This window comes from Manis javanica, chromosome 14, assembly GCF_040802235.1.
Source record: "Manis javanica isolate MJ-LG chromosome 14, MJ_LKY, whole genome shotgun sequence".
NCBI lineage: Eukaryota > Metazoa > Chordata > Mammalia > Pholidota > Manidae > Manis > Manis javanica.
In genome coordinates, this window is record NC_133169.1 from 63649679 (window position 1) to 63664924 (window position 15246).

The 15246-nt window shown below is 35.0% G+C and overlaps 1 pseudogene; it reads left to right on the top strand.

The window, feature by feature from the left end:
* Positions 1-11141: 11141 nt before the first annotated feature.
* LOC108406415 (olfactory receptor 14A16-like) lies at positions 11142-12097 on the top strand (annotated as a pseudogene).
* Positions 12098-15246: the final 3149 nt, after the last annotated feature.

The following is a 15246-nucleotide window of genomic DNA, read 5'->3' on the forward strand; positions in this document are numbered from 1 at the left end:
TATACAGCTTCTTGATATTTTTATTTCCTTGTGTGATAGAGTTGCATCTATAACTTCTAAATTTTATTTGTAACTTTTACGTCTATAAATGATCACATGTCAGATGGAATGGGAGACACAGTGGTCATGAAGGCATTAAATTTCATCAACAGTGGCGCTTACAGCCTTCCTTTGCCTACACCATTCTTTGGCCATGTTTCAGTGAGTCAGAGCAGTTCTGGGAAATCCTACTTCTGACACCAGCTCCCCAAGATCACCTTCATGTTCATCTAGTCAATGGAAGGATGCACATAATTCCAAAAAGCCATTATGCTCATTAAAATTTATCAAAATGTGAAGATACAGATTAAAATGAGCACATTAAAAAGAAGAGACACATAGGCAAGAGCCCAGGAGTGTTCCAGGTGCAAATTTACATAACTTATGATCCCAGCAACAATATCTTACATAAAATATTTTATAAGAAATATATAGTATGAAAAGTTTATATTATGAAATAACAGTAGTGCACATGAAATATTTTCAACAAGGGAAGATCACCAAAGCTTTGGTTTCCAAAGATTTATTTCAGGTGAGACATGTAGGTATGAATAACTACCTGTGTGATTTACCTTAGCCTGTAGTTCTTTTATATGTGGATATACTACTGTGTGTGGTTCAAAGTTCCTGCCATAAATCAAATTATTTGAATAGATGACCAGGCATGTCTTAAGGATTCTATGTAAAAAATATGTTTTAAAGACAGGATGCTGGAAGGTCTTAGCAGTTACCTTCCAGGTTCTGAAGACGAAAGGCACAAGCTATCTTCAGAGAAGGTTAATATTTACTGAATATAATGTTAATCACATTCAAAAAATTATTCAATATTAGAAGGAATTGCTCTTCTATACATATATGTTTATTTAAGTATATATTTCATGTCGATATATTAAATAATTACAGCAAATTTTTTGCCTAAAAACATGCCATTATATACAATTTTTGTAGTCCTTATTTTGAAAATAAATTGTGAAATTATCCCTATTTTAAAATTGCATGATCTTTGAAATAGGATCCAGAAGGGATTCACAGTACATGATCAACATAAAAATAATAAAGGAATTTATACTCACTACCAATGAAAATTACAAAATGAAATTAAAAATACATTCAATTTAGAACAGAAAAATTATAAATTTTTTATTGAAAATTTTAACCATACAAGTATAAATCTTATCCTCAGATAAATATAAGAAAATGTTGACAGAAATTTAAAAACTGGGAAAAAGGGAAAAATCATAAATTCTTGAATTCAGAAATTATAATGCCTTTAAGATGGCAACATTCCCCAAATTGATTTACATATTCAGTTAAATTCCACTTGGATTTCTTGTAAAAATTGATAAACCAATAACATTATTAATTCATGGATATGCATACGTTCCATTTGTTTCAATGTAAAAATTCAAAAGACCCAGAATAGTCAGGGAAAAATTAGGAGAAAATTCAAGATTAGAGAATACACTTCCTTATTTAAAACTTCCTGGAAAGGTACAACAGTCAACTATATGTTACAGACATATAGACAAATGCACTAGAATTGAGAGTTCCAAATAGATCCTACATTTTTAATCAGTTTAAGAATTTAAAAGGAAATGAACTTTTTTTCCTGAATTCTTTTTGGTTTTTAAATTGAGGTATCATTAATATATAGTCTGATGAAGGTTTCACATGAGCAACATTGTGATTTCAACAATCACACATATTATCAAGTCCTCCCCACCCCATTGCAATAAATGTCCATCAGCAGAGCAAGATGCTGTAGAGTCACTACTTATCTTCTCGGTCCTATACTGCTTTCTCCATGACTTATCCATATTGTGTGCTAACTATAATACCCCTTGATCCCCTTCTCCATCCTGCCCCACCCACCCTCCCCAACCCTTTCCCTTTGGTAACCGCTAGTCATTTCTTGGAGTCTGTGAGTCTGCTGCTGTTTTGTTCCTTCAGGTTTGCTTCGTTGTTATACTCCACAAATGCGGGAAATCATTTGGTACTTGTCTTTATCCCTCTGGCTTATTTCACTGAGCACAATACCCTCTAGCTCCATCCATGTTGTTGCAAATGGTGGGATTTGTTTCTTTCTTATGGCTGAATAGTATTCCATTCTGTATATGTACCACATCTTCTTTATCCATTCATCTACTGATGGACACTTAGGTTGCTTCCATATCTTGGCTATTGTAAATAGTGCTGCAGTAAACATAGGGGTGCATATGTCTTTTTGAATCTGAGAAGTTGTTTTCTTTGGGTAAATTCCTAAGAGTGGAATTCCCAGGTCAAATGGTGTTTCTATTTTTTGTTTTTTGAGGAACCTCCATATTGCTTTCCACAATGGTTGAACTAGTTTATATTCCCATCAGCAGTGTAGGAGGGTTCCCCTTTCTCTGCATCCTCATCAGCATTTGTTGTTTCTTGTCTTTTGGATGTTGGTCATCCTTACTGATGTGAGGTGATAATTCTTTCTGGTTTTAATTTACATTTCCTTAATAATTAGTGATGTGGAACATCTATTCACATGACTTTTGACCATCTGATTTTCTACTTTGAAGAAGTGTCTGTTCAGATTCTCCACCCATTTTGTATTTGGGTTATTTGTTTTCTGGGTGTTAAGATGTGTGAGGGAGCTCATTGTATATTTTGGGTGTTAAACTCTTATTGGATAAGTTATTATGAATATATTCTCCAATACTATAGGATGCCTTTTTTTTTCTGCTCATGGTGTACTTCCCTGTGCAGAAACATTTTAGTTTGATATAGTCCCACTTGTTCATTGTTGCTTTTGTTTCCGTTGCCCAAGGAGACGTCTGCAGGAAAAAGTGGTTCATGTTTGCATTCTAGGGAATTTGGGTCCTGTCGGAGGGCAGCTTCACTACTTTATCCTTTTCTGTGACGTCTTCTATTTCCCACAGTTGTGGAAAGTCTGTTCTGCCATCTTTGGGTTGCTTTTTCACGATTAGTTGTATTTGCTGTATTTTTGTGTTATATGTGGTTTTGGGAAGTTTCTGCTTCTTTTCTCACACTGCCATCATTTTCCCCTCCAATATACTTACTTGCTCCTCCAATATACTGAAAGAATTTTTGTTTTAAAAGAGGGAAATCTTAATACATTGAACCTGCCAAAGAAAATCACATTTTTTAGTTTTATTAATAAGACTAACAATTTTTTAAAATAATCCAGATTACTTCTTGTTCAAACCTTCCAAACTCTCATATCTCAGAATAATATGGCAAAGGTAGTGTATATATCTTAGCCAAATTGCTATGTCTTTAAAATATTCCAGACTCTGTACATGATTCAATTCTTATTTGAACTCCGTTTTCTCTTTAATTCACATATCTATCTTAAAATGCATTAATAATTAAACTTACATGAACACAATAAAGATATTCAGAAGAATTAAATATGTAAAAATATCTTTGATCTAATGTATGATGAAACTAGAATGGTTTCAGTAAAAAAAGAAAATAAAAAATACAATATAATTTATCCATTATTTATAAAAAGCACACCAAAAATATTACAGATATCACAATACTGTTAAAATCAAGATATATCAATTTTGTATAGCATTTAAGGGTAATTATAAAATCTATTCTGCAAAAAATTTCAAGTTTTCAAAAATATGTACATGATACTTCGAGAAAATTCTACTTTCAGAAGTAAGACTAAAACATATCATAATTGAAAGCTCCTATCAGAAGCACTAATAAATTAAATGAAATCACACCATCACTGCAGTTAATTTCTTTGGAACTGAAGAATTTCATTCTAAATGTGCATTAAGTTATATTGGTCTTATAAAAATTCAGTTATTGAAATATATAATTCTGAAAATAATTACATTAATCATATACCACATTCCTTATATTTCATGTTGTCTAGGATAATGACAATAAGAAGTCAAACTGGGCATGACCATCCAGGTGGGGAATCTTGGAGGGTAAATGACTCAACAAAGTGGTGAGAAGGAAGTATAGGCTTATGACATAAAATTCAAGCAACTTATCACCCTTGGAAGAAGCAGGGAGAAGGATCTAGAACTGGTGATGGACAGCAAGACAGACATGCTCTTCCTTAGACTGAGTGATATAAGGGGGTGAAAGAGAAGGCAACACCCTCTGTGTTGCAGGTAGGGTTGCCGGAACACAGATATTAAATTGAGTTGGGTATGCTTCAGAAATCAACACCACCAGTGGAAAGAAATAAAAAGAAGCAGGATTGGGTAGGAGGTAGGCAAAGCTTTTCCCTGCCTAGTGTTAGAGGAGGTCATGGAGAGGCATAAGCACTACTGATGAACAAGCTGGAACTGGGAAGTAGTAGGCTCCTCTCTCTTCCTTCTCCTTAGATTGTTCCACCTTCCTGCTGTAGGAGCTGATTCAAGAAATCAGCCATGACAGATTAGTGTTACTGAGACTATCTAGAGCCTATAAATTCCTGAAGCCCATTAAGACCTCTGTGTACACTTTTAGGATACTGGTGGGAAGGTACAGAGATGTATTCTTCTTGCAGCCTCCCAATAACAACAATATGTATAAGTTCCTTTGCTTATCAAACCTGCCACCCATCTACATGGAGTGGCCTGCCTCTTTCTTTAGTTTTTCCTTGCCCTCCATTGAGTGGTGGTCAGTTTGAATCTCACCTGGAGAACTCCTAAGGTCATGAACCATCATCCAGTTATGGCTCAGAGCCAGCACTTTCTACGTGGTGTTCCTTCATCCCAACATTGCTCAGTCATAGTGGGCGGTCATGGCAGGGCATGGACTGCTTTTCCCCAGGTATATCCTGAAACGGTGATACCTGAGCATGTCTGCTGATCTCATTTAGGCAGCAAGTCCTTCTTCCAAAGATGTATAAACACCATCAGAGAGGACTTCAGGGTGGTATGTGTTCTCAGAGGAGCCCCGTGCTTTAAGGAGATGATGTTTGAATGGACATTCAGGGAAAAATTTTAAAATCTAAAGGATTTTGCTGATTAATACTTTCCAGATGGCATGGAAGATTTTTAACTCTTCTGAAGGAGTACATATGTGGTAGAAAAATGAGTTTGCAGAGCCATGTGTTTATACATTTAGGGATTTACAAGGCTCCATGTTGCGACATACATCCAAAGGGAGATTAACCAGGAGAAGCTGTGCGTACAGGCAGGAGAGACAGAGTGGTGTTCCAACAACAGTCAGGTCTCATGGGTCCCCTTCCTGTATGACTCCCCAGAGGTGTGGAGAAGCATGATGTCCATAGTGCAGGGATCCCTAGATCCTTGCCTCCTGAAGAGCAAAGCACACTTGTTGTTTCTTTTGGATCCCTTCTTAACTGCACATTCCACATTAGCAAATTGTCTTAGCTCTAATTTCAAAAGTATATAGAATCTGACATCATATGAACACTTTCCACTGCTATAAACATTTAAAACTGAAGGCGAGGATAAGAGAAAAAGGGAAAATTTCTACACTGTTGGTGGGTATATGAAATGGTACAATCACTATGGACCTTCTTCGAAAAACTAAAGATAGAAATACCATATGACCAAGTAATTCCACTTCTCAGGAATTTACACAAAGAAAGCAAGATCTTAGATTCAAAAAGACACATGCACCCCTATGTTTATCGCAGCGCTATTTACAATAGCCAAGATATGGAAGCAACCTAAGTGTACATCAGGAGATGAATGAATAAGGAATTTGTGGTACACATACACAATGGGATACTATTCAGCCATGAGAAGAAAACAAATCCTACCATTTGCAGCAACATAGATGGAGTTAGAGGGTGTTATGCTCAGTGAAATAAGCCAGGTGGAGAAAGACAAGTACCAAATGATTTCCCTCATTTCTGGAGTATAACAACAAAGCAAAACTGAAGGAACAAAACAGCAGCAGACTCACAGACTCCAAGTAGGGACTAGTGGTTACTAAAGGGGAGGATAGGGGAGAGGGAAGGTGGTTGGAGATGGAGAGAGAAGGGGATTGAGGGGTATTATGATTAGTACATATGGTGTGTGTGGAGGTCACAGGGAAGACAGTGTATCACAGAGAAGACAAGTAGTGACTCTGTGGCATCTTACTACACTGACGGGCAGTGACTGCAATGGGGTATGGGGGGAATTTATAATATGGGTGAATGTAGTAACCACAATGTTTTGCATGTGAAACCTTAATAAGAGTGTATATTAATGATAACTTAATAAAAAATGTATTATTCACTAAGAAAAAAACCACTAAGCACATTGCACAGAATTTCAGGAGAGTGTATAGCATATAAATAACTTAAGGGATTAAAAAATGGAATGATAACTTTCAGTGTAACAAGACATCTAGTATCAAGGTATCTTCCCACCTAGTACTGATCTTACTCCTGGAGAAGTTGGCAGCCATCATCTCAAGCAAGTGATCAAAATTAGTATCAATAGCAGTAAAATTGTCATCGTGTGTCTCCTTTTGTTCTTGCATTATTTTTCCCTAGATTTATTTAGGTATTATTGAAACAAAACGTAAGTAGACTTAAGGTGTATAATGTTATAGACACAAATGTATTGAAAAATTGTTCCTAATGTAATGTTAGTTAACACCTTTAAGTCCTCACATAATTATGATTTGTGTGTGTAGTGATAATATGACCTACTTTCTTAATAACCCCCAAGTATATACACAGTATTGTTAATTATAGTTATGATGCTGTACATTAGATGAATGGCTTTTATTTATTTGTCTTACACCTGGGAAATTGTTCCATTTGACCAACTACTCCAAATTTCTCCCTCATCCGAGACACAACAAGCAACATTTGATGCTCTATTTCTATGAGTTCAGCTTCTTTAGACTCCTCGTATAAATAAAAACAGGGTGTTATTCTTTGTATGTCTCACTTATTTCACTCAGTATAATGCCTCCAAGGTCTATCCAAATTACTGAGAAAGGCAAAATTTCCTTTTATAGAACTTCATAATATTTCATTACATATATATATATATATTTTATATATATATTATGTATATGAAGTGACACTTTTTCCATCATTCATTGAAGGACTCTTAGTATTTCTGCATCTAGATGTTTCCACATCTTTCTTGGTTATGGGTGTAGTACTGAAATGAACACAATATTTGCATTTCTTTCAGGTATATAGGCAGAAGTGGAATTGGTGAATTGCATGGTAGTTTTATTTTTTGAGTGACGTCCACAGTGTCTTACACACTGGCTGTGCCAATTACATTCCCACCAAGGGTTCCGTTTTCTCCACACATCCTTGCCAACACTTAGTGTCTCATTTTATTGGTAATAGCCCTCTAACAGATCATAAAGTGACACCTCATTTTATTTGCATTGTGTTGCAGATATGTATATTTAAACCAATTTTTGTTTATTTGTTTTTTTGCTTAGTTTGTGCTGTTACATTGCATATATGTATTTTGGGGATTGATTCCTTGTCAGGTAGATGGTCTGCAAATAATTTTTTCCCTTTCCATGCATTGCTTTTTGTTTTACTGTTTCTCTGCTCTGCAGAAGCGCTGTAGTTCAGGGTAGTCCTACTTGTTCATTTTTGCCTTGCTGTGTATGCTTTTGGTGTCATATCCAAAAAACTTTACCACAACCAATGTCAAGGCGGCTTGGGTCTGGTTTCTAGGAGTGTTATGGTATCAGATCTTACGTGTAAGTCTTTAATCCATCTTGAGTTATTTTTTGTGAGTTTTGTAAAATAGGGGACCATTGTATTTTTTTCATGTAGTTATTCAGTTTCCCCACTACTGTTAATTGAAGAGAATATCATTTTTCATTTCATTTTCTTGGCTCCCTTGATAAATATTACTTGAATATATATAAGTGTACTGATTTCTGGGTAGCCAATATGTTCCACTGATTTATTTATCTATTGTTATGCCAGTACTCTACTATTTTGAATACTGTGATAAGAATGCTTGAAATGAGAGAGGTGCTTCCAACATTGCCTGTGTTTTCAAGGCTGCTTCTGCTAGTTAGAGTATTTTATATTTCATACTAATTTATGATAGTTTCTATTTCTGTGAAAAAATGGTATTATAATTTTGATAGGGATTAAACTGAATCTGTACATGGTTTGGTGTAGTATAATATATTAAAAATAGTAATTCTTATAATCTGTGGATGTATTTCCTTTCCATGTATTTGCATCCAGTCCTCCTCCCAGTCTAGTTTCTCTACAGTCTACACTTACCAGAGAGTGATCAAGGTAAGTATAACATGACATGCTTCTCTCCTACTCAAAACCACCACTGTCTTTCCTTTTACAGTAAAAATTAACAGCCTCACATGAAGTGCAGTATTCCTGATCATGAAATACTTTTGTTCACTCATATCCTAGTCTCTTGCTTCCCTGATCCCCTGGATATCACCAAGCTCACATGTCACACCCCTTGCTTGTGCTCTTAACTGACCTGGTGTTAGTGGCCCTCCGTTTGGGACTGCACTGTATTCTCTTCCTCCAGTCTCTCTCTGAGGCCTCCATCTCCGGGTAAGAGGCAGTACATTCACGCTCACCTTTGGGCTTTGACTCACTGCACTGCTTTTAATGACATATTGCAGTCTACTGAGTCTGGCCCATAGTTAGCACTCAATAAATGACTGAAACATTGGATGCTAGATTAACTGGAGTCCTGTCACAGATATGTAAACCACTAACAAAGTTAAAATATGGCACACTGATTGCACTAATAATTGAGTGAGATTTAGTGCAGGCTGATACTGACTCAGCAGTTTAATCGAGAAAACAATAACACTATATTCCCTTTGGAATAAAACAGCTTGATAAATTACAACTCTTGGACTACGGTTAAACACACAAGAGATCAGCAGGAGAGGTAAAACGGTCAAGCTCTTCAGGTCTCCTGTTTCTTTTGACTGAGTTATTGATGAAGCCAGAGTTGAGAATCATACAACTTTTCAGAGGAATCAACTAAGCTAGTCATCTCTACTCAGTTGAGATGCGTATCCTTCTGTCCTTGTGATGGCAGTAAATTTCACTAGAAAAAAGCTTAAGTAGACAACTGGAGCTTGTATGTACCAGAATTTGGAGGTATACTATTAAATAATTTTTTTGTAAAAATCATTTTAAATTTAAAATATTCTAGATTTAAAATTTCATTTTATATTTGAAAAAAAGTAACAGAAAAGTACTAATTTTAATGTAATGAACACTAAAAAATATCCAGAGGGATCAATGTATTCTGTGCTGCACAAATTGTTCAATTAACAACATCAGCTTTTTTGAGGTGAGTTTCAGTGGGAGAAAACAGTATTTTTATTAAATTTAAGGTGCTCCACTGATGATGATTTTTAGTGGTTTTATTACAGTATTACATTCCTCTCTGTTAGTGCTGAATTTAGCATTTAGAATACTAAGGTGAAGTGTAAAAAATATTGAATGAAATAACAATTAATGAGAAGTAGACGGTAAATAATGAAGAGCCTCAAGATGAAACTAAAATTCAAATAATGTTGAGTCTTCAAAAATGGCTTGTTATATTTTTCAACCCCTAAAATATTAATGACATATATGAGTCAGATTGTATCTTCAGGGATGCGATGAAGCCTTATTTCTTAATCATTTAATATATCACAGTACAAGTGATGGACACATATGGAAATCTATCATGATGAACACCTGGGTTTTTCTTAGTCTGTCACTGAGAGGCTGCTACTGATCTTGGAAAATGAAGGACTCACAATATTTTAACAGGGAGATCAGCATATGTATATCAAATCTAATTTTATCATTATGAACATGTGTTTTAAGTCACCCCCCAACTTTTTACATCTTTGACTGGAATACGTTCTAAACTTTATTTTGTTTTCATTAAAATATGTGGAATTATTTCCACTAATATATTAAAATTGCTTTATATTATCACTTTCCCAAATCTAACAGCCAATATGTACTAAATATGTTCACATTGTCCAGCACCATGGAAAAAAGTGAAACATAATATTTTAGAGAATTAGAAGAAGAAGATTGTGTGTGATAGAATATTGTATAGTAAAGGCTTAATATTTTACCACATTTGCGTGAAGGTTGATGAACAAAATATGTACAAACAGAAGGTATCAATGTGTTACTGCAAAAAGAGGAAAATTACACTCGTCAAAACAAGACTGAATTTAGCTCCAGCTATAAATGGTCTCTTCTCCCCCTCCATGTATTTGCATTCATCTTATGTTAGGGATAGAAAGAGACAGGAAAATAGATGGGGAATAGGTGAGCGTGGAAAATACCATACTTGCAAGTTCATGTATTGTGGGACTGGAAGTTCAGATATGAAAAAGAAAACAGATTATAGAGAAACACTTTTAAACTTATTAGATATGGGGAAAAAGTTGGATAAAATGGGAAATAATAAGAGGAAGTGATAAATTGATGAATATGAGGCCAAGAATCTTAGGTCATACCCTGTAGGATTTGATAACTAAGGTAATCAGGGTATGTGTCATATAGAACCATAATGCATACATGAATAAAACCACCTATTTTTATGATAAATAATTAGAGTATTATGAACGTGAAACACGTAGTTAGATCTATCCCTATATTAAAATATTAAATGTAAGAACATCTCCAGCTTAAGTATTTTGTAGAGAGAATGTAGGTTATATAGTTTATAGGATTGAGGAAAGTCTGTAATCCATTTTTTAAAATAATTGATTACTGTTCAATTTATTGGAAGATATGCTGAAACAAATGATGTTAGCCATGGGATAAGATGTAAGGACATTAAGATTAGGACACAATTTAGCAGTTATCAGTTTGTTTCTCAGGATTCATTTATAGATATGGGGAGTGTGCTTTTCATCAGGACACTTAAGTTAAGGTCGTTTCAAATTTTCAGTCCTTCAGCATATTTCATAGAACATATTTGGGTAAAAAAAATGGCGCGGGCATGTGCACTGAGTATAAAGTGGTTGAGTAAAGCAGTGTTATTCAGGTACTGTTGGTGATCAACCCACATGGTAGGAGTAACATTTGTATTAAATAGGTTGTGTGATGACTATATGAATATAGAACTATCTTGTAAGTTGAATATGGAAGGACTTGAAAATGACATTTCTTTTCTCTTTTTTTTAAATACAGATTTATGTCTGCAAGCACAACAAATCTCACAGCTGTGACAGAATTTATCCTCATTGGATTTTCTACCAATTAAAATATGTACATTTTGCACTCAGTGCTCTTCACCTTGATATACTTCTTTGCACTAATGGAAAACGTCCTCACTATCACGATCATAACTTTGGACAAGCGTCTCTGCACCCCATGTACTTCTTCCTGAAGAATTTGTCCTTCTTGGATCTCTGCCTAGTTACATTCACAATCCCCAAATCCATTGCCAGCTCCTTGACTCACAGTGACTCCATCATATGTCCTGGCTGTGTAGCCCAGGTCTTTCTGCTTGTGTTTTTAGCGACTGCAGAGCTGAATCTCCTCACCGTAATGTGCTTTGACCGCTATGCTGCCATATGTCACCCCCTGCACTACAAGGTCGTCATGAATGTGAATATGCGTGTTCAGTTGACAGCTGTGTCCTGGCTCGGTGGGGGTCTGATCGCCATAATGCACTCAGCCGGTACCTTTGGTTCTAACGTGGTCCATCATTTTTTTTGTGATATACCACAGTTGTTGGCTATTTCTTGCTCAGAAAACATAATAAGAGAGATTGTGCCTATCCTCATTAGTGTGGTATTGGATATCTGCTGTTTTATTTTCATCATTATTTCCTATGTCTACATCTTCTCCACTGTCAAGAAAATGCCGTCAACAGAAGGTCAGTCAAAAGCCTTTTCCACTTGCCTTCCACATCTGATTGTGATTGTATTATTTCTCTCCACTGGTTTCTCTGCATATCTGAGGCCGATTTCACAGGCCCCTTCCATTTTTGACCTTGTCATTTCTGTGTTCCACACCATGGCTCCCCTAACCTTTAATCCTATGATACATAGTCTAAGAAATAATGCCATAAAAAAGTCTCTGGAAATGTTGCTGAAAGGACTATTCACCCGAAAGCATAAGGTATTCCATCTTTTATTTCAATAACAATTATAATCAATAATTATATGTCCATTATTTGGTAATATTTTTACTTTAAATCCTTTGAAGACTCTTTTCGAAGATTTTTAGGTTTGTAACAAAATTGATTGTGAGGTATAGAGATTTTCCACATAACCCTTATACCCACAAATGCATAGCCTCCCACAAGAGCAATATAACTAACAAGAGTCATACTTCTTTTAAACCAACAATGTAATGTTGACATCTCATAATTACTCAACATCCATAGCTTACATTATGGTTTCTATCTTAGTGTTTTATATTCTATGAGTTGTATAATGTAAAATAACATTTACTCATGAGTATAACATCACACAGAGTATTTTACTACCCCCAAAATCTTCTATGCTTTGCCTGTTTTTCTCCCTTCCATCAGCTTGTGGCAGCCACTGAATTCTCCCATTATCCATAATTTTTGGTTTTGTAGAATGTGATACAGTTGGAATCATGCAATGAAGAACATTTTGAAATTAGCTTTTTATGGGCATTTAAGTTTCTCCATGTTCTTTCATAGCTAGAAGGCTCATTTCCTTTTATTTATGAATAATATCCCATTGTCTGCATGCACCACATTCATTTACCTTTTCACCTGCTGAATGCCACCTCGGTACATTCCAAGTTTCAGCAATTAAGAACAAATCTGCTATAGATATTCTTTTGCATTATAATTTGTGTACATAAGTTTTCAAATTCTTTGGGTAAATACCAAGGAACATGTTTGCTGGACCACATGATAACAGTATATATGGTTTGTAAAATCATACCAAAACTGGCTTCCAAGTGGCTGTACCACTTTGAATTCCTGTAACTAATATGTACGACTTCCTGGTGCTGTACCTACTCGGCAGCATTTCTATGAATGTCTGGAACTGGCCATTCAAATTGTGTGCAGTGGTATCTCATTGATTTTATTTTTTATTTTCTTGATGACATTTGATATGGAGCATCTTTTCAAATGTGTATTTGACATCTGTCTGTCTTCGTCAGTGAAGTGCCCAATTTTCAGTGGAATTGTTTGTTTTCTTATTGTTGAATTTATTTGTTCTTTGCATGTTTGAATAAGGTTCTTTTATCCTATATGTCTTCCACAAATTATTTCTCCCAGCCTGTCGCTGGTCTTCTCCTTCTCTTGATATTTTCTTTCTCAGGAGTTTTAAATTTTCTAATTTTACTGTAGTCCAGGTTACCAACATTTGCCTCCATGAAGCCTGCCTTTGATGTTGTATCTGAAAAGGCATCATATAACTAAGGTTATCTAGGCTTTCTCTTAGGCTATTTAGCAGGGTTTTATGCTACAATGCTTTGCATTCATGTCTAAGATCCATTTTGAATTAAATTCTGTAAAGTGTGTACAGTCTATATCTGGACTGTTTTTTCATGCCAAGTTTTTTCCAGCAACATTATTAGTTGAATAAACAATCTGCTCCTTTGTAAAGATGAGTTGATTATATTTACAGAGGTCTATTTCTGAGCTTTCTATTCTATTGCATTGACCTATTTTATATTTTTGGTCATTTCCACACTATCTTGATTATTGTAGCTTCCCACTAAGTCCTGACCTTGGACAGTATGAGTCCTCTAACTCTGTTTTTGTTCTTGATTTTATGATGTGACTGGTTTTGCTTTGTAAACAATTTTTATTGTGGGATGATTGACAAATATAATTGTATTTACAAATTTATTTATTGAGTCATTATATTGTACCTCTGAAACAAATATCATCTTGTATATCTTATTAATAAATAAAAATAAAGTATACAATGTGAAAATTATATATATATATTTATATATAAGTATATGTATAGTTGAATCATTACCAAGATGAGCATAGTTAATGTATCATCAACTCACATAGTTCACAGAATTAACTCACTGTGTGTTAGTGATAATTTATAAGATTTATTGTAAGCAACTGTTAAATATAGAATACCATATTATTAACTATAGTCACGAAGCTCTAAATAAGATCATCTGAACTTGTTCTTATAATTTAAAATTTTTATCTTTAGACATTCATTCCCTCACTGAAGCCCAAGGCAGCTACTATTATATTCTCTGTAAATATGAAGTTGTTTGTTTGCTTGTTTTTTAGATTCCACATGTAAGTGAGGCCATACAGCGTTTGTCTTTCTGTCTGGCTGACCTCACTTAGCATAAGGCCTTCCGGATTCCCCTATTTGGTCACCAATGGCAAGACTTCCTTCTTTTTTTACTGTTCAATTATATACCATGGATGTGTGTGTGTATAATTTTATTTGTGTACTTCCCCATCAAAGATCTTTTAGGTTGTTTCTATAGCTCAGCTTTTGTGAATAATGCAGCAATGCACATGGGTGGGCAGATCCTCTTTGATATACTGATTTCCATTCCTTCAGGTACATCCCAGCAGTGGTATCGCTGGATCAAGTGGGGTTTATGTTTTAAGTTTCTGAGTCACCATTGTACTGTATTCCGTAGACTGCTTCATTTTACATTTACATCAACAGTGTCTGAGAGATGCTTTTTCCCTTATCTTGTTAATATTTGTTATCTGTCTGACAACAGCTGTGGTGAGATATGTGAGGTGATATCTGGTTATGGTTTCGATTTCTAGTTCTCTGTCCATTAGTGATGTTGAGGCACCTTTTCAATACCTGTTGGCCATTTGCATATCCACCTTGGAAAAATTATACTCAGGTCCTTTCTTCATTTTCTAATTAGATTACTTGCTCTTGTGATGCTGAGTTGTGTATGTTCTTTTAACACATTTTTGGATATTAAGCTCTTATATGCAGTGGGCAAATATTTCATCCCTTTCCATAGACTGACTTTTGATCCCCAGAAAATCTATAGTTCTGCTGTTTACTCCATATGGATTCACAGATAAAAGCCTCTATTTGCCTATCCTACAATCTGAAGAACTGAAATGTATGCAAGCTGACACAGTCATCAGGTAAAAACTATAGTAATAACCTGTCAATTCAGTCCAGTGAATGATTTGGCTGCTACTATTTTAGTTTTTACAGCATAGATTGATTAATCATCTCAGCATCCTAAAGAAAAAGAGTTCAGTTTTAATATTAGGGCAACAAGGATCAGAAAAATACAGAAGGAAAATTATAGACACTATTCTAAATTTTCTGTGATAACTCTAT